Consider the following 19,090-nt stretch of genomic DNA (forward strand, 5'->3'; position numbering starts at 1 on the left):
AGAGATTTGGCCAATTATGGGATTTTTTTCCTGAAAAAAACAATACCACTCCCAGTTTGTATTATTTTTCTCCAATAAATATGTGGGTGTAATAATCTGTAACAACATTTGTAAACTGTTGATTGTGTTCCCCACCAACCACAGAACTTCCATCTCTAATTATCTCTTGGTAATCAAATGTGAAATCACTAGATTAAATGAAGAGGAGAATATGTATTTACCTCCTAGGTAAATTTAGCAAGGTACAATCAAATCCCACATAATTAATCTAAGAAGAGTAGAAAATCAAATCATATAGCTTGTCTAAGAGCACAGAAGAGACCCTGACAATGCAGAATACAACTAGAAAAAAGAACACAGAAGTTCCAGTTAACTGAGCCACGCATACATGAGAGTCTTTATCCCCACCATATGATTTTACGTTTTATGTTTCCAGGTAGTGAGACTAAAGTCCTGATCTAGAACTTCTTCTCTAATGAATAGCCCTGCACAGGTACAAGCTGCACTGCTTCTAATCTATGTCCTGTCTCAAAAGGTGCCATGCTGTCCGCTCAAAGGCACTGAAACAAAATGAGAATACAAATACATTCCCAGTCACGTAGTTGCAAAGGGATGAAATGAAGCCACTGCTGTACTAGTATATGGATTAATGTTGCCTTTTGCTGTCAATTCCAGCAAACATTACATCAAATTTGTAGCTAGGGCTGATTCATGTTAGAACCTTCGCTTGCAGATTTTTGTCTCCAGAAAGCCTATTCCACAGTTTATGAAGCTGGATAGACAAGAGTTATGCATAACCTCAGCAAAGCTAAGGGGCATCACGTTCACTGGTATGGATCAGCGGTCAAATAGTTAATTATTTTCCTCACAGCAAAGGAAGATTTTTTCCATTTGAAGATTTTTACCCTACATACAGTAGATTTGAGGGACGTGCAGCTCTGTGAATCAGATGGTTAAAAAAAAAAAACTGTTGCAATCACCCCCTTGAAAGGAGGCATTGCAAAGGTTTATTACACTATTTTTCAATATTTCTAAAATTTTATACAAGAACAGATCCAGTTCAGTTAAGAGCGAATTCAAAATCCTAGGAGGATGAATCATTAAACATGCATACATAATGCCCAGATAGCCCCTCAAAACATTGGGATTAAAGAGAAGCAGCTATGATTTCTATAGAGAAATGTAAAAATCAAAAACACTGCCTTTCATCTGAAGTACGGACGACCAGAAGCATAAGCTTAAAGGATTCCTAAGCAGCGAACTGCTTAACAGACCTACCTGTCAGGACCAAACCCAAAGGCACTGCCTAGGTCTGAGGAGGAAAGGTGGGAGATGAGCAGGGCCAGAGGCATGCCACGGCAGCTGCACTGCTCCCCTGCGGGGCTGCAATGCAGGAGGGAGCTCAGCGAGATGGGGAAAGCTATTTGCTGCTGACTCCACTTAAGTTCTAAAAAGTAGCCAAATGGCTCTGTCCTTAGCACCATGCCTGGCTCCATGCCTACAAGGAATGCCATGGTTTATATCAATAGTCTCTGATTAAATCTTCCCCCCAAAATAATCCAAGTTGATTCTAACAGAGGCTGAAGAGATCTTTTAGAAATTTAGGACTGAGCTAGAAATCTAAAAAAAAAAAAGCAAAATTTTTTAAAAACATATAATTCCTACGGAGGGTTTGTGTTTGGTTTGGTGATGGTTCCTGTTGTTTCGGGCAGTCATGGTGCAAGTAATTCTGTAGCCAAGAGATTTTGCTACCTTCCCACTAGGAGGAGCTCCAGGAACAAGATTGAAAATGCTAGGGCTCTGGTTGTCAGGATATAGTTTATAAGAAACGTGTCTTCCAATTTGCTTGAAGTAGGCACTGGTCAGCATTATTTTGGAGCCCCACAAATACATTCCAAGTAATTCCCACCAACATCCTTTGAGCACCTGCTATGAGTAAGGTCCATGGCTAGAGGCAACGAGGGACATAGAGATAAATGACACACAAGCCTGCTCTCAAGTGACTTATAAATTAGTGGCTGTCGCAAAGGAGAGGGACAGGTGGATAAAACATGTTCCGAACTACTTATATTAGAGCGTATAGTGTGATAAACTACACAACAAATGTGAAAATAAAGTGATATTCTATTGAAAGGGAGGATAAATCATACTTGGGTTGGAGGAGAAACAGGAATTAGGGAAAAGCCTTACAGACATCTCGGCACGGTGACTGATGAGAAGCACGCCGGCAGAGCGATCTCAGGGACAGAAATTACTCCGGAGTTTAAGACCTACTTTTGCTGGGTGGTTTCCGAATATCCAACACCAGAAGCAGATGGTCTCTGCCAAATACAGAAAGCTTCCATACCCAGGCCCCTGACTCCAGTGAATGCCTTGGAAGGCCCACTGCCCCACCCAGAGCTGGTCCTCCACAATGGAAAAGGGAAGACCATGACTTACACGGCCATGATGGTGAATTTCATGTGTCAATTTGTAGGGTGCTTTTGGGTGAGATTAACATTTAAATCAGTGAATTCTGAGTAAAGCAGATTGCTCTCCATAATTTGTGTGTGGGTCATCTAATTAGTTGAAGGCCTAAATAAAACAAAAAGGCTGGCCTCCCTGAACAAGAGGGAATTCTCCAGAAGATTGCCTTTGGACTTCATCTGCACTGTCGACTCTTCTGGATCTCCAGCCAACCGGCTCACACTCCAGAATTTGAACTTGCCAGCCTCCATAATCATGTGTGTCAATTCCTTATAATAAATCTCTTTATATATATATATATATACACATACACACACACATATACACATCCTGTTGGTTCTCTTTCTCTGGAGAACCCTGACTAATACAATGACTCTTTGGCACGCACTGTGCAGCTCAGATTGGCATACAAGAGTAGCATATGATAACAGAATCCAGTACCTACATTGTTTCTTATCATAGGTCACTCTCACTATGACCCCAGCAAAACAGATATATTTCTTTAATTAAGCACAATCGTGTTCCAACTGGGAGAAGTTCAGTCCTTAGGGGTAGAAGAGAGCCCAGCAGGAGCAAGCACTTTCAACTACGGAAAACTTTGGGAGTCACCTCATAGTTGAACTATTTATTAGCTGTGTGTATTTAGGCAGGTTTTTCTGAGGTTAAATTTCCACATGTGTCATATGAGACTATTAATACCTATATCATGTAAATAAGATCATATATATGAAGTATTGGATATTTGGAAGCCATGCTCTAATTTTTTTAATTGCCCATATACCTACCACTTACGTTCTATAATTTACATTTTATTATATTGTTTAACACATACCTATCCAAATATCCATCTAACTTTTAATAGTTATAATCCAGGAGCAAATAATTATGAAACCCCCGCTATCCCCAAATGTTGGGGAAAGTTTTCTAACAGGCCTATTGATGTAGTTTTCCAAGAATAGGAGAGGACATCTTGAGATGCAAGTCAGGCACATTGTCCTTCTGTCCCTCTTCCTGCCCAATCGATCAGGATGTTCCCTTTATGTACAAGCATAGGACACTCCCTGTAGAGTGAAACGTCAGAGATCTCCCCTATCCTTCTTGACATTTTCCAAGAAAGGTAGATACCATATAACAGCATATGGGTCCTCGTTTCAACAAGAAAAATGCTTCTTTATGAGAAAAGCTTGCATTTCTTGTTGCTTTGTCCTTGATATGCAAAAAAATAAAAATAAAAATAGATGCACTAAGTAATTCATTAAATTGAAATGTTTTGTGGCTTACATTCATTTTGCGGACATCTGAGAGAATTTGTATATTGAGTGCAGAGGAGAACGAGACACGAAGGAGCCATATGTGGTAATGGTGATTGTGACTACGGCTCTGGAGCCACAGAACTATAAGCACCATCGCCTTATTTAGGAATTTTCTTTGGCCTCCTCCTACTTTCTCACTTCCCTGGATGGCAAGGTCCTACTCCTCAAGTACCCTCTCTGTGTTCTACTTCTCTGGACAAGGTTTCTCAAAGTGTGGGACATAGGTATACACCTCAGACTGTCCTGGCTCCAAGGTTCCGGGGCTCCAACTAAGATCTAGTGAAACTGAATCTCGAAGGGTGGCCCTTGAGAATCTGCATTTGTCAGGAATCACTCACATGCTCCCAATGCACCCTAAAATTTGATAATCACTACTCTAGACCAGAGGTGGACGTACCACGAAGCTAATGAAGCTTCAGGGCACCTAACTTGCCTGGATCCCTGCAAAGATCCTTTACCTAATTTTTTATTGGTAAAAGTTTATTCTTTTTTGTTAAAGAGTCTTCCTCGAAACTGTGTAAGTTTCAGGTCCCACCATACTTGGATGCATCCCTGTTCTGGACCCTTCTTGCAAAGAAAGTCAACTCCAAATCAAATTATTAGATGATAAGAAAACTTACCACACTCCCTCTCCTTGGGGTATGGGCGTTTCAGTAAAGATCTTTTGAGACCAAAATCTTCAAGATCCAAAGGAATTAATTCCTCAACAGAGGAAAAGCTGGTACTATGCCAAGTATTGGAAGGAGTAGAGGCCCTTCTCAACACACCTTAAATCAAACTGGGTTTGCAGCAGATTTTCTGCCTTCTTGTGAGGCTGGTCACAGACTCCCAAATACAGAACCTGTTGAAGGAAGTTCATTAACACTGAGCTATTTGGACCTGCTCTCTCTTCTTCCATCCTGCAAAATACTAAGGAAACAATGTGGAAATAGGCTTCATGAAATGATATTCACAGCTGGTAAGTTTGCCTGCAGCCAACTGTGACTTCCTTAGAAAGGAAAAGTAGAAGCCATGTCTAGCAATATAAATTCACTGGATGAGAGGGTGACCCGTGTTCTGAACGGGTGTCTCCGCATACTAGGGCACAGTGACGTTAATCCAGATAACTGAAACATACCACCTCACAAGTTAAACACTTAATTAAATGGAATTTTGTCCTTGAAAGGTGACTAGAGAGACCTGAAGAAGACCGTGACATCTGTAAGTTCTCCTAGGGAGAAGTACCTCCAGACCTGTTGGTGTGAGTGATGTAAATACGACTTTTAAGCAGTGCATTTTAAGGTAAACAGATGATTTTTCTTCGTATTAGAAAAAGGCGATCACTGAGAGAGATTTGAATACAAAAAGAACATTTTGGAATTTAAGATAATGTTTTGCTGCGCTTCAAGGAAAGGATTTAATTTGAATTTAAGAAGTGAATTGTATGGAAACTCCCTGCTGTTACTTAGGTTTTGTTTGAAATTAGATTTGGGTTCCTATTAACACTGATATAGAGCATGCCACGATGATAGGGGTAGCCAAAATGTGCCTCCCTTTCCACTGTGGCCACCATCCTGGCACCCTATTCCCAGAAATTTGCTGAAATGCTGCAAATCCAACCATCTCAGTTTTAGTATGTCATACTGAGGTGCCATATCACTTCACAGACCTTAACAAGTTCAATGACATTATTTTTGCTCTGCTCATTCTAAAGCAAATCCACTTCTCCACATTCAAAAAGAACATGACCGCACAGTTAACAGAACTTACGTTTTAAATTTTATTTCTATTAAGGCAGCATTCTCCAAACCCTCTTCCATGGAACACCAGTGGCCGGCAAGATATTACCCCACCAAACATACTTACAAATATTCAAAGAGTCAACGATCAAATAAGTTTGGAAAAGAGGGCATAACCGATCCCCATCTAGGAGGGTCACATTTCACGTTAGCATATGAAATACCTTCATAAGTTACGCAGTAAAGAAATCTATTTACCTTCACTAGGCCTTCTTGCTCTAACCTCTCGTTTACACTCACTCCTCTAGGTTTGCCCCTTGACATTCTCATGGTTTGGTATTCATCCTTTGACACAACATATTAGAGCTACAGTAGAGAAAGGTTCCTAACTCCTGCTCCAGCCTTATGGAGCTCATCTGAGCCTTCCTCAGCTTCCACAACAGAAAAGAAGGATCAGAGTAGTGATCACTAATTTACATAGCATCCCGATGCTCACCATCACATGTCCACATGACAGCTAGATGGAGTTGTTTGAACAGCCTATAGATAGAAAGTAGATTGTTTTCCTGTGAGAAGGAAAACCCATAAGAGAGGGTTTAAGGTAAACTGTTTAATTTGTGTTAGAAAAACTACATAAAAATGTAGGTTTGAGAATTATAGATCAGGAGAGGGATTTTCCACTCCAAACACCTACTATCCTGCTTCCTGCGATGTAATCAAACCAATGTTATGGCTTTCGGTTATAGAGAGGAGAACAAACCAACCTTCCGGTTTCTAATCAGAGCTGAGAAGTATACTTTGGGAGACCAAATGGAAAACATTGCATGGTAAGCCAATTAGCCCTTTGCCATTTATTAAAAACAAACAGCTGACTCTGGATCAATTTCAAAAGCAGACAAGTAAAAATCAGTATCATACTTGTTGCTGTTTTTACCCCATTCTTTACCAAACTCAACTCTTGAACATTTGGCTCAGCAATCCCGACACTGATTCTACCTTTGGACTTGGAATTTGTTTGTCTTTTTCTCAATGTTTAAACTCCAACTTATCCTCCACAGAATTTTACTTGGCTCTCCAACCCTGTTCTTTTCAACTCATTTTCTCTTGGGCAGGGAATGCCCTGCTTCAGCTCAAAACACACAGCACCCAACCTTCACCATTTCCCATTAGTCAGTGACCATCTGGACCAGCCTTCCCATACCCACCTCCTACAACAAACTTCAAGGCAAAAACAGAAGGAGGGTGGTCAATAACACTATTCCATACTACCACCATTTTAGTAACAGCCCACCTGAAATTTCAGGGGCAGATTTGGAGAGGGAGTCCCATGACCCACTTTGGAAATGAAATCAACAAAAGCAAGGAGGTGACAATTCAGTGGTGTGAAGCTGTAAACAAGTGGTTCCCAATCTGAGTACCATAGATACTAACCAATTCTTACAAAGAGCTTGTCAATCCATGTGCACACTAACCTGCTAAATGAATAATAATATGCGCTATTTTCTAATATATGCGGAAGTTTTTTTTGTTTGTTTGTTTGTTTTTATTAAAGATTTTATTTTTTCCCCTTTTATCCCCAAAGCCCCCCGGTACATAGTTGTATATTCTTCGTTGTGGGTCCTTCTAGTTGTGGCATGTGGGATGCTGCCTCAGCGTGGTTTGATGAGCAGTGCCATGTCCGTGCCCAGGATTCGAACCAACGAAACACTGGGCCGCCCGCAGCGGAGTGCGTGAACTTAACCGCTCGGCCACGGGGCCAGCCCCTATGCAGAAGTTTTTATAGTTATTAACAAAAGACATATTCCTCAAAATAATACTGAATTAATAGAAACTACATGACATTATAACAGAAAAATAGAAAACGATAGTTATTTTCTTGGAGGCAAGGGTGCAGGGGCGACAGTCCTAAGAGGTATTTTGATGCATCCAAGAAATCTAGATCTTTGAAAATTTGGGAGCCACTGCTCTAATCCACTGAGATAATGGCAAGGGTCAACCACTTAACAAATCCACGATCTGACAGACTTGTAGATAACATATTATGCAAAATGTGATCAAATGTACTTTAGTCTTAACATAATGAGAAAGATGAGAAATGAAATGTAATTTTGTTTTGAAGAAACTGAGAACATAAGGCCCCTATGTAATGCATGGTAAAAAATTGCTAAAAAGCATTCTACAATTGCATAACCAAAAATCATTTCCACGAACAAACGTAATCAAGTTGCTATGACAACCCAAACGCTAAGTTCATAATTTAGGCAAGCAAAATCAATAGATTTTCTAATTAATACCTTCCAAATACTTTTTATCCCTATGAACATCATTCATATGTGACTACTCAATTTCTAGTTAGTTTTTGAGAACTCCACTATCTTTTTTGATTATTTCCAAAAACTTTCTCATTAATCTAGTCTCTTATGATTTATTATACATTCCTTTCTTGGCATGAGGCCAATCACAATTGCAATTATATATAAGTTTATATATAATTTATATATATATAAGGCTCTTATATATAAACTTGTAAATCTCTCATTCTAGATTTCTGTTTCAAACTATGTCTTTTCTTTTATGAGCCTGGCTTCTTGTAATGAAGACCTAAAAGGAAAAGGGGGAAAAAACCCACTCTGAATCTACAAGGTGAATAAACAAGGAAACTTGTTTAAAAACTGAGAAAATGCAAAGGAATAAACTGCCAGAAGAATAAATTACAGTAAATGGAAGATCTTTGACTCTACAATCATGCACATACACAATTCAATAATGATAAGGGAGGAGAGGCCAAACAATGAAAGGACCTTGCACATGAGTAGGGATTTTAAAGTATGCATATAAAGTCTGTATATATTATGGTTACCATTGTAGTTCATACTACGCATGAAGGTTAAACAGTGGAGCATTGCTTTCTAGAACTTACTCCTATTTAACCTGAAAATAAATCTTTAAAAATATTTCATCTGAGTGGTTAAGTTCACGTGCTCTGCTTCAGAGGCCCAGGGTTTCGCTGGTTCGGATCCTGGGCACGGACATGGCACACTCATCAAGCCACGCTGAGGTGGCGTCCCACATGCCACAACCAGAAGGACCTACAACTAGACTATACCATTATGTACTGGGGGGCTTCGGGGAGAAGAAGAAAAAAAAAGATTGGCAACAGATGTTAGCTCAGGTGCCAATCTTTAAAAAAAAAAATTTCATCACAACACACTTTAGACTCACATGAAAATCCTAGCTCCATAAAAAAGCACCAGATAATAGGTACCCCACTAGAAGGCAGTCCACTTGTTTTTCTCCTAGCTGTGTGTCTGCCTTCCTGCTAAACCTTTGTTGTTAAAGAGAATTTAGGCCGAAAATACAGTTTTTGGCAGAAAGGAAGCCAACTGGTTTTGTAAGCTATAAAGGTTAAAATACTTCCATGAAACATTCCCCCTAGAAACTTTGTAAGCAATACTTTTCTCTAAAATTTTATGACAGCTGGTACAGCATGAAACCATATGCCTTTTTATATCTCCTAAATAAAAATGAGTAATTTGACTTATTAGCACTGATTCTCTAGAGACAGAGCTAAGAGAGTTCCTGCAGATTTATCTGGTTCTTATTATATTTTAACAATGTCTGCTTTTATACCAGAAACAATTATGCTAGCCATCTGTCTGCAAATATTTGTGAAGAAAACTACAAACTTTATCTTTATCTACTTCAGGTATCTTTTTAAAATCAAGCATTTTGGGTGACTCACCTCACAAAACTCTTCAGAGTTAGACGGTATTACCTACTAGAGAGAGGAGATGACATCCCCATAGTGGATTTCAAGTAATACAATCACCAAGTGTTAGAGCCAGAAGGACCCTCAGAGGCTTCTACTGTCCAACTCTCGTTTTAAAGCAGAAACCTGAGGCCCAAAGAGGTTAAACAACTTGTCCATGGTCACAATGCTACTTTCCAACCGAGACAAAACTGGAAGCCAAGTTTTCCGACAATGTGTCCAATGTTATTTGCATTAACCCCACCCTCCCACTGAGAGCCCTCCTTTCTAGAGAGACCCAACAGTGCAACTCTAGCTGATGCTGCCCAGAAGTTTAAATCAGGACTGAAGGTTCAGTAAGAAACTCAGGATTCGTTCTCATATAGCATTGGTATGGTGAGTGGGATCTAGCCACCTCCATCGGGGTTACCACTCACTAGATATTCCAAGAAGGAAGCAGGCTCCAGGATAGGCCCTGTCTATCACGAGAGTCCGGTGTCACTTCTATTCAAAGACCACCAAGAACACACTTGTAGTTGAACAAGCTGGGCTCATTACTTGTCGCGGTAAGAGAGAACACACATCAAAGGGAACATCTCAGGAAGAAGGTGTTAGAAAGAATATATTACAGGATTCGGGATTAGGTTGCATGACTTGGGGGAGGGTCAAAGGAAGCAGAGATTCCCTCTAGATTGGGAGCTATCAGAAAGCAGGGGCGATTCTATGATTGGGTGTCCCATTGAATCTTATCTATAGGGAGGGAGGGTAGGCTAGATGAGGGTAAAGCTATAATCAGTAAACAAGTAACAATCATTCATTTTAGCTGAGAGAGAGGGAGGCATTTGGTGTTGTGTGGGTTTCACAGTGACCTTCTTTTGTTCTCACTCCATTACAGTCTCAGAGTGATCTTGTCTGGTGTTGATGTTCTGTGATATTCTCCAACAGAACAAGGCCTATTTGGTAGTGATACTCCAGCTTGAAGTAGCATGTGCAACACCTAGCTGTGAGCATCAGACTAGTCCTGAATATCAGGGGTTACTTTTTTCTTTCCCCCTGTGTACTCAGTGGATGGCAAAGATGAACAGATCTATGATTCCTAGGTGCCACTCTTGCCTAGCCCTCAAATGGAATGCTTGAGTCACTGTAAAGAAAACTTGGAAATCCTCTTTTACAAAATCAAACAATCAGATCAAAGCAGCACAAAGCAGCATTTACTGTCTACGAGTGCCACAGTAACTATAAATTAGAAAGCAAGATGAATTCGACACCTGAAAGAATTAGGTTTGAGTCCTGGCACTGCTTCTTGATAGCTATGTGACTTGAGAGATATGTGACTTTGACACTCAAAGCCACAAGGACTGAATAAGATAGGGTCATTTGTCTCAAGAGACTCACAATGGGGCCATCCCAAACTGCTGTCTCTTTCCCTGTTTTTCAGTCCTAAGGAATGCTTCCCTTTGCAAGACTCCCAGGTTCTAAACAGGGAGCATTTACCGCCATTCATGGGTCCCGATCACTTTCTATGTCTCATCTTGACTTAGAACATAGAGTAGTTAGATTAACCCTTTAAGCCATGCTAAAACTTTACCTTTATTTCAGGTTCACATTGAAAGAATCTTGACTGTCAAAAATTAAAAGAATGATTGATATGGAAAAAATTACCTGGTGGAGAGAATGACATGAATAAAGATAAGACTGGAATTAGTAATTGTGTATGGAAAAGTCGAAGGATAGAATGTTCAAATTTATTGAGCTAATTCTAAAATACTGATCCTAGAAATAAAATAAATTTTAATAGCATTGACAGATGAACAGTTGAAACTTATCATTAAAGTCAACACTTTGAAATGTCTATGACCTAGAAAGCTCTTTTTGACTAGATGTAAATTAGTTCTCTGACCTAAGAGAATTAGCAAAAAAAAAAAAAAATGTAATGATCACTGAAGTGGATAACACAGAGACAAAGAGTATGTTTCAAGTTCGAAGAATTCTAAAACCTCTTCTGTACAAGAAGGTTATGAAGACGCCTCCAGCCAGAAAGCAGGAAGGAAATGGCACTGCTGGCAACAATTACCTAAAACAAAGGAACAGTCGAAATCCTCTCTGATTGCCTTTGGTCTTTTGGCTAACTTGAGGCTCAGGGGAAATTTGAAAGTTTCACAAACATCTCTTGACATTTTCACTTAATGGAGTCTTGTTTACCTTTCTAATACGATTACAGGTTCCTGATAAGTAGCACTGGAGATTCTTCTCCAGTTGCTTAACTATTAGTATCCTCAAACCTCAGTTATCCAGCCACACTTTTGAGGGGGCGGCCCAGATACATAATACAAAATGCCAATCTTCTGCAGGAAATTCTTTGTTAGCGTTACAACTGCAAGTTCTTGAGCTACACGCATCAAAATAACAAGAGAAGCACGGCCCTGGGACAGAGTTTGAGAGAAATGCTATAAAATAAGGGCATTGGAGTTGCTCTGTAAGGACCTCTTGGCTCTCACATGGTTTGACTTAATAACTACTTAAACGGAATATAAAGTAAGAGAAGAGACAAATGTCAAGAAAAAGATAATGTCAAGAGCCTCATTAGCTAGAATCCAGTGGTTCGGACCCCTAGAGCATAAGGTCACGGACGTAATTGTTTCCTGGGCTAGTTGGCTGCGACATATCTTCCCTATGATTCCACCCAGCCCTCTCACAAATCCTTCCTATTGGTCATGGGGGAAACAGCATGGATGAGCCAGTAAAATAAATCCCCACTGAAAGGAAGAGGGCAGACATCTTCATTATCCAGCTCATTGTCAGGCATTTTACTATAGAACTGTCCTCAGATGAAAGAAACAGAGTACAAAATACAGTACTTGCCTAAGTGGTCCCCATGCCCATGGTATGTTGAATGCACATAACCAGAAGACCCTCGTGGTTGCGTAGGCCTGGGCAATTCTGCTCTCGCCAATTGAGTTAGCTGTTTACCAAGAGCTAGCTGTAATTATTCACCAGCTTGCTGATGCCAGCTCTACTTTGCATATTACATAAAATAATGATGGGGAAGTATAAGTGCAAAGAGAAAAGAACAGATTCATCTCCATGAAAATTAAATTGTAACTCAATAAAGACGAGTTACTTAAATAAAAAAGTCAAATTAGATGTGGGTGCAACAACCATAAAAGATTGGTTGGGAGCAGGAGTCATAAACATCCAGAAGGACTCCACACAAATTTCATAACAAGTGCTTTTAAATTGGTCTTTTACTTCAAAGAAACCAAAACTGGAAATCATAGAGGAGGCATTATGTTGTGGTTTCTGAGAAAGACAAAACCAGTAGTGTGCTGGAGCCAGCTTGTACTGGCGCACAGGAGCCAATTATCAGGTTTTCAGGAATTTGGGGAGCCTATTGTTAAACACTGCTGTTATTAATAATTAAATGACACAAACTGAGAATTAAATAAGGTATATTTTAAAACAAGCATTGAACACTAAAGACTTGTCACTTCCTAAATATTTCACATTTTACAATTATCTATATTGTTGAGGTTATTTACATTTATTCTATCTATATAGTGGAAATATAGTATAATGGTGCGCTACTCCACATTTCTTTCCAATTCCACATTTGGTACCAGGTTAGTAGCATAAAAGTGGCCAGGGTGGAAGTATTTACACCATAGAAATCATCAAATGCAACAATCAGTGCTATTTTTCCCAGAACGTTGGTTGTTAAACATTTATCAGCATAGCACCAAACAAAAGCGAAATCGAGTAAGCGGGATCATATCCAAAGAAAAGTCCATGACCATATGGCAGAAGGCTAGAAAATGAACACACACGTATTTATAAGTTTTAGATTAAAATAAAAATGCTATAACACGTGTATATACGTACATATACGCACATATATATATTTTATTATCCTCTACTTTAATTTTCTCAATTAATCTACAACTATCGGTCCTGATTCAGATTAGGGCCTCTACCAGAGAGAGGAAAACAGTAGAACAAATTTTTCTAACTGTCTGGAAAGCAGTTTGGCAACATTCATTGAAAGCCTTGAAAATTCACCCCCTTTCACTCAGAAACTTCACTTCTATTACTTTATCTTAAGAAAATCATAAACGATACAGTCAAATATGTACCAAAATGTTCATTGTATTGTTTAAAATAACAATAAACACATACATAAATAAATAAACAACCTAAAGGCACAGCAGTAGGGAAATGATTAAATAAATCATAATACATCTATATAATAAAATAAGATATAACAAGTAAAATCGTGTATTCAAAGAATGTTTAATGAGTAGGAAGAAATCCACCAAATATTAACAGTGGTTATCACTGGGTGGTGGGACTTAAATTGATTCGATCTTTTATATAAGTAGTGCACATGCATTATTGAAATGTTAGAAAAGAGAGATAAAGAAAATAATGATCATCCATAATTCCATAAAACAAAAATGACTATTTTAAATCTTTTATTTTCTCTTGCAGACTTTTTTACCTTGTATGCACACACACCCATTTTTAACCCAAAATGGTATTAGAAGGTGCATGTTATTTTGTAACTATGTTGGGGGTTTTTTTTGGCACCTGAGCTGACAACTGTTGTCAATCTTCTTTTTTTTTTTCCCTTGCCTTTTCTCCCCAAATCCCCCCGGTACATAGTTGTATATTTCAGTTGTGGGTCCTTCTAGTTGTGGCATGTGGGACACCGCCTCAACATGGCCTGATGAGCAGTGCCATGTCTGCGCCCAGGATCTGAACCGGCAAAACCCTGGGCCACCGAAGCAGAGCGTGCGAACTTCACCAATCAGCCACGGGGCCAGCCCCCTGTAAGTATGTTTTTCGTGGCAAATCTTAAGATATTTCTGGACAACTTTTACCTTAGTTTCTTATTTACAATTTTCTGTATTTTCCAATTTTTTTCCTTTTTTTTTTTTTAAATAATGAGCATAAAGTAGCTTATCTCCAAAGACAGTCCTCACGGAACGATGCCTGTGAATCTTGGCTAGTTCAATGACTCTCTTTAACCAAAGAATGAGGCAGTAGTGACAGTGTGTGAGCTACAAAGCCCAAGACTTAAGAAGGCCTAGAAGCTTCCACTTTTGTGCTTTTGGGAGCCCTGAGCCACCATGAAAGAAGTCGAGCTACCCTCATGGAGAAACTAAGGGGAGAGATCACATGGAGACAGAGGCTCAGCCTTGCCAGTGTCGTGGCTGAGCACACTAAGTCATGCCCACTAAGGCATGGGAGTGAAGCCATCTTGGATTCCCTAACTCAATCAAGGCCTGAGATGACGGCAGCACCAGTACACGGAACAGACGAACCACTCACTTGAGGCCAAGTCATCCATAAAAAGATGATAAATAATAACATGTTGCCATTTAAGACACTACATTTTGGTGGTTTGTAAAGCAGCAATAAATAACCAAAACAGAACATGTATTATTCATATACTACGAAAAAACATTATTTTTAAAGGCATTATAACACACTTGTGCATGCACCTTTGCATACACCATCTATTTCCTGCTTAAATGCCTAATTGCTGTTATCCAGTATAGACTCTATTTATTCCACAGGATGTACACCTAATTTTACAGTTCAGATTCGATCTGTGTAAAGGAAAGATAAATTGCCGACATTGTAAATTATTTACTGAATGTCAATCTAAAAACCACACAGATTGACGGAGTTATTTCTTTTCATATAAGGAAACTGAGACCCACAGAGAGTAAGCAACTAGTCCAAGGTTACCAAAGTCACATTAGTAGTTAGTAGCTGAGTTAGCACTCGTTCCCAGGTCGATGCCCCTTCCTCTATATCACATTGTCTCTTTAAAAAATGCGCCACCTTGTTTCGGACAACAGTGGAATTGAAAATACTTATCTCCCAGAAGATAGATGCAGTCCCTACTTGACTAAAAGCGAGAAGAATCGTAAATCTTACAGAATAGCCAGGTCTTCGGGGACTTCTAGTCTGATAGATTTGGGCAGGCCACAGAAGTTCAGATATGTTGCAAGAATCTATGGATAAGCACTGAAAATATTATTGCTTGGAGTTGAGGCCACATGACAGAGAATCTACTTGCTTAGCCACCCAGCGCTAGTCATTTAAATTTATGAGCCAGCCATTCCCATGGGAACCCGGCGGGAGGTGGAACGAGGAAAGTAGAAACTTGAGAGCGGCAGAAGAAAAGAGTGGTAAGAGAGCAAAGGAAAAATAAGAAAACTGAAGTAAGAAAAATATATATATAATGAACGAATCTGTATTTCTTCCTGTCCTGTGGACGATGAAACACCAAAGAAATACTTCTAAGGCAAAGGAGTCTGAGTCCCCGGCAGGTAACCCATGAACTGGACATACCAAGACAGCTCTTACAACTACACTCTCTCCACGCCAACCTAGTAAGGCAAGACAGAGCAGGAGGTACCTCCTTTCAACTTTCCCTCTGCTCTTCTTCCTATGGGCAGCATCTCATGCTAATGTGTTAAATAAGCAATATACCCTCTACAGGAAACAAGCAGAGAAAAAAGCCATTCCGATCTTATCAGTTCCTCTGTACCGAGAAATCTAGTAATTTCCTATGTAGGTCTAGGAAGGTCAAAAGACGCACTGGTTGGTAAGAATTCTTTTCCTCTGTCCTCAAAATGGGATTGTCACCACAATCACTGATCTATACAGCCACGAAGAAGGGCTAAGAAGATGAGCTTTGTCAAAGGCAGAGAGCATTTACAAAAGGTTTGGAACTGAAAAGAGCTCTCTGGCCTCTGAAAGCTGTCAAAGGTCAATATCCACCTCGATACACACGTGCCCCGTCACTGAGGCCAAGGTACTGACTTCATCCTGGGAAGCTTCCCTCACTGCCGTAACTGCCTGGCGCCGAGACCACAGAGCCTGCCCTGTTTCCAAAACAAGCCAGGAAAAATAGCACATTCTTTGGGATAGTGAAATTCAAGTTACTTGCTTAAATTTTCTCAGTACAACGAGTCTATTAAGTTACCTCACACGACCAAATAAAATCATGGAACACGAACACCAGGCCCTCATCAGACTGCTAACGGGGCCATTCAAAGCCTCCTTTGGTGCAGGTCTCACAATCGAGTGGCAGGTGCGACTAGCAGCTTTCCTGACCTTTCCTAGTGGGCTGAACTGGTGTAGGGAGCTCCAGCACAAGGTTCCTCCCATGGTACTTATATGGATCACTATTTGTCTTGTGTCCCACGTTTTTCAGACTTGTCAGAGCAAAGTCTTTCTAATCTCACCTGATTGTGCATGATTCCTATATGAGGGAAGTTGTATCTAACCTAAGAGCTCCATGTTGGGGCACAATGAGGACATTTGTTATACAAATACTTAATTAAACTCAGTGACATCTTCCAGGAAAAAAAAAACTGCTTTAACAACGTGTGCTTCTGCTCCCCTTCAGAAAAGTACTCTTGTGTACTATCTTTAACATAGTTTATTTTGATAGAGATCTTTGAGTTTCTTACCTTTTTAAAATACAAGGCAAGTTTTCTAAGAGCCTTCTGAATAACATCAGGAAAATCCAGAGACGGTTTGTCTGTGTCAAATCCTCGCTTACACACATAAACTAGCATATGAAAAATAGGCTTCTCTTCAAGAAAGGAGGGGCTTCCCACAAACGAAAAGTATTCAGGGTTCAAAATCTGCTGCATGAATATACTTTAGGGAGAATGCAAATTTTTCTTTTTTTCGGAGGAAGATTAGCCCTGAGCTAACTACTGCCAATCCTCCTCTTTTTGCTGAGGAAGACTGGCCCTGAGCTAACATCCATACCCATCTTCCTCTACTTTATATGTGAGACGCCTACCACAGCATGGCTTTTGCCAAGCGGTGCCATGTCCGCACTCGGGATCTGAACCAGTGAACTCCAGGCAGAGAAGCGGAAAGTGCGCACTTAACTGCTGTGCCACCGGGCCAGCTCCACAAAATTTTTTAACTTACACTATTTGTGAATACTATAAGAGGAGTGATTATGGAAAGTTGTCCTGTCGTGGTCCCACTTTCTAGAAGAGCAGTTGAAAGTAATCAAAGACTTTGCGGTCTCTATGCCACTTCTAGTTGACTCAGTTTCTCCTTTCAGAAGAAGAAATGATCCTTTCCCTTTAGCCCAGTGCAAGAGTTTAGTCATAAAATCACAGAATTTAGAGTTAGAAGAGCCACTGGAGCCTGTAAGTACACATAAAACTTTACAGCCCCTTTCCCTAAATTCTCTTAAAAAAACAATTTGCTATTTTCATTATTTCTTTGAAAAATTACATGATGTTCTGAAGGACCTGCAATGACAACCCGAGAAGTGCAAAAATGCTGTTTACACATGGAATAAGTACCACAAGAAATAAGATAGTACAAACATCCTTGCAGGGTGCTCTAACGCTGACCCGGGGGCTGCATTTATAAGAAAGGGCAGCGATATATGTACTAGATTGACAAAAATGAGTTCATCATCAAAGGCTTCAGGGTGTGTGTATGCGCAAAACACTAAAGCATGAAAAAAGAAAACTTTAAAAGAAACATGTAAGGCTTAATTCCAAACCTAAAAAGCACCAGATCTATATTTTCAGAGACAGAGAGGATGCGCACTTTCTTGGTTTTTTACAGCCACTCTCAACTGCGGGGTTATGACACATCACGGTGCTCAGATCAATCTTGAGGTGTACTGCAAATAATATGTTTTTAATAATATTTTTAAAAAAGCAAGTCTGAAAGTGATTTATTTATTGATCCAATTCATAGTTATCCTCACTCACTTGCATTCCAATATACTTTGAGTAGAAAAGTTGGGTGAAGTCACAACTTGTTCCCAGAGATTTTCCCCGTGTCCACATGAACGTATTCATTGACTCATTCATTTAACAAATGCTTTTTAAGTTTCTAGAACGTTCCAGGCACTATGCCAGGTGCTGTAAATACAAAGATGACTAAAACAAGGTCCTTGGGCTTTGGAGAGCCCATAGTGCTGGTGTGGGAAGCAGACACGTAAAACAGTAAGCACAATCCAAAGGGATGAATGCTAATACAAGTAAATGCAAAGTGACGAGGAAACACTGCAAAGAAATTTTTTTCTGGATGAGTCAAGGAAGACTCCACACAACTAGGTTAATCGAGCTAGGTCTCACAGAATTACTGGGAGTTTACTCAGAGAAAGAGGGAGGGACATTATAATTTACTCTCTAGGAAGTGGGAAGACAGAGGAGTGGTTCTTTTTGTCATTGCTCATGACTTTTTTAAAAATAAAGGAGTGGCATGACCAGATTTGTTTTTCAGAAAGCTAATCTTGATGATAACACGGAGGATGTTCGGGAGAGGAGAGAAACTGGAAGCAGGAATTCTAGTCAGGAGCTTATTATAAGAGTCAGGACAAGAGATGGGGAGAGCCTGAACTAATAAGCAGCACCTGTGGGAACGAGAAGCCTGAAACAGAATCAAGTGATATTTAAGCGACAGGATAATCAATAAGACTTGATGAATGATTGGATTCAGGAGCGGAGGGAGAGATAAATTAGTCAAAAATGACTCCAAGTTTTCTAGCTTGGGTGATTTAATGGGCATTGATATTATTCATCAAAGAAAGAGAATGCAGAAGAACGAACAGATTCCACGGAGAGAAGATAATGAGTTTTGTTTTGGACATTTTAGGTCTGAGAGTCAATGGGTCGCTCAAGTAGAGCTGTTCAGGAGAGAGACACGTGCAATCAGATTTCAAGAAAGAAGTCTGGATTACCAACGTAGTTCGAAAGTCATTGATATATGGGGTGTCGCTGAATGTGTAGGGCCGGATGAGATCACCCACGAAAGGGGAAAACAGAAAGGAAGCTCGGACAGAA

The 19,090-nt window shown here is 39.8% G+C and overlaps 1 long non-coding RNA gene across 5 annotated transcripts in view; it reads right to left on the reverse strand.

Moving 5' to 3' along the window:
* LOC139080947 (uncharacterized) overlaps positions 1–19,090 on the reverse strand; it is a 716,757-nt gene that overhangs the window by 553,210 nt on the left and 144,457 nt on the right. The gene's annotated exons all lie outside the window — the stretch shown is intronic.

The sequence above is a fragment of the Equus przewalskii genome, chromosome X (assembly GCF_037783145.1).
Source record: "Equus przewalskii isolate Varuska chromosome X, EquPr2, whole genome shotgun sequence".
Lineage (NCBI taxonomy): Eukaryota > Metazoa > Chordata > Mammalia > Perissodactyla > Equidae > Equus > Equus przewalskii.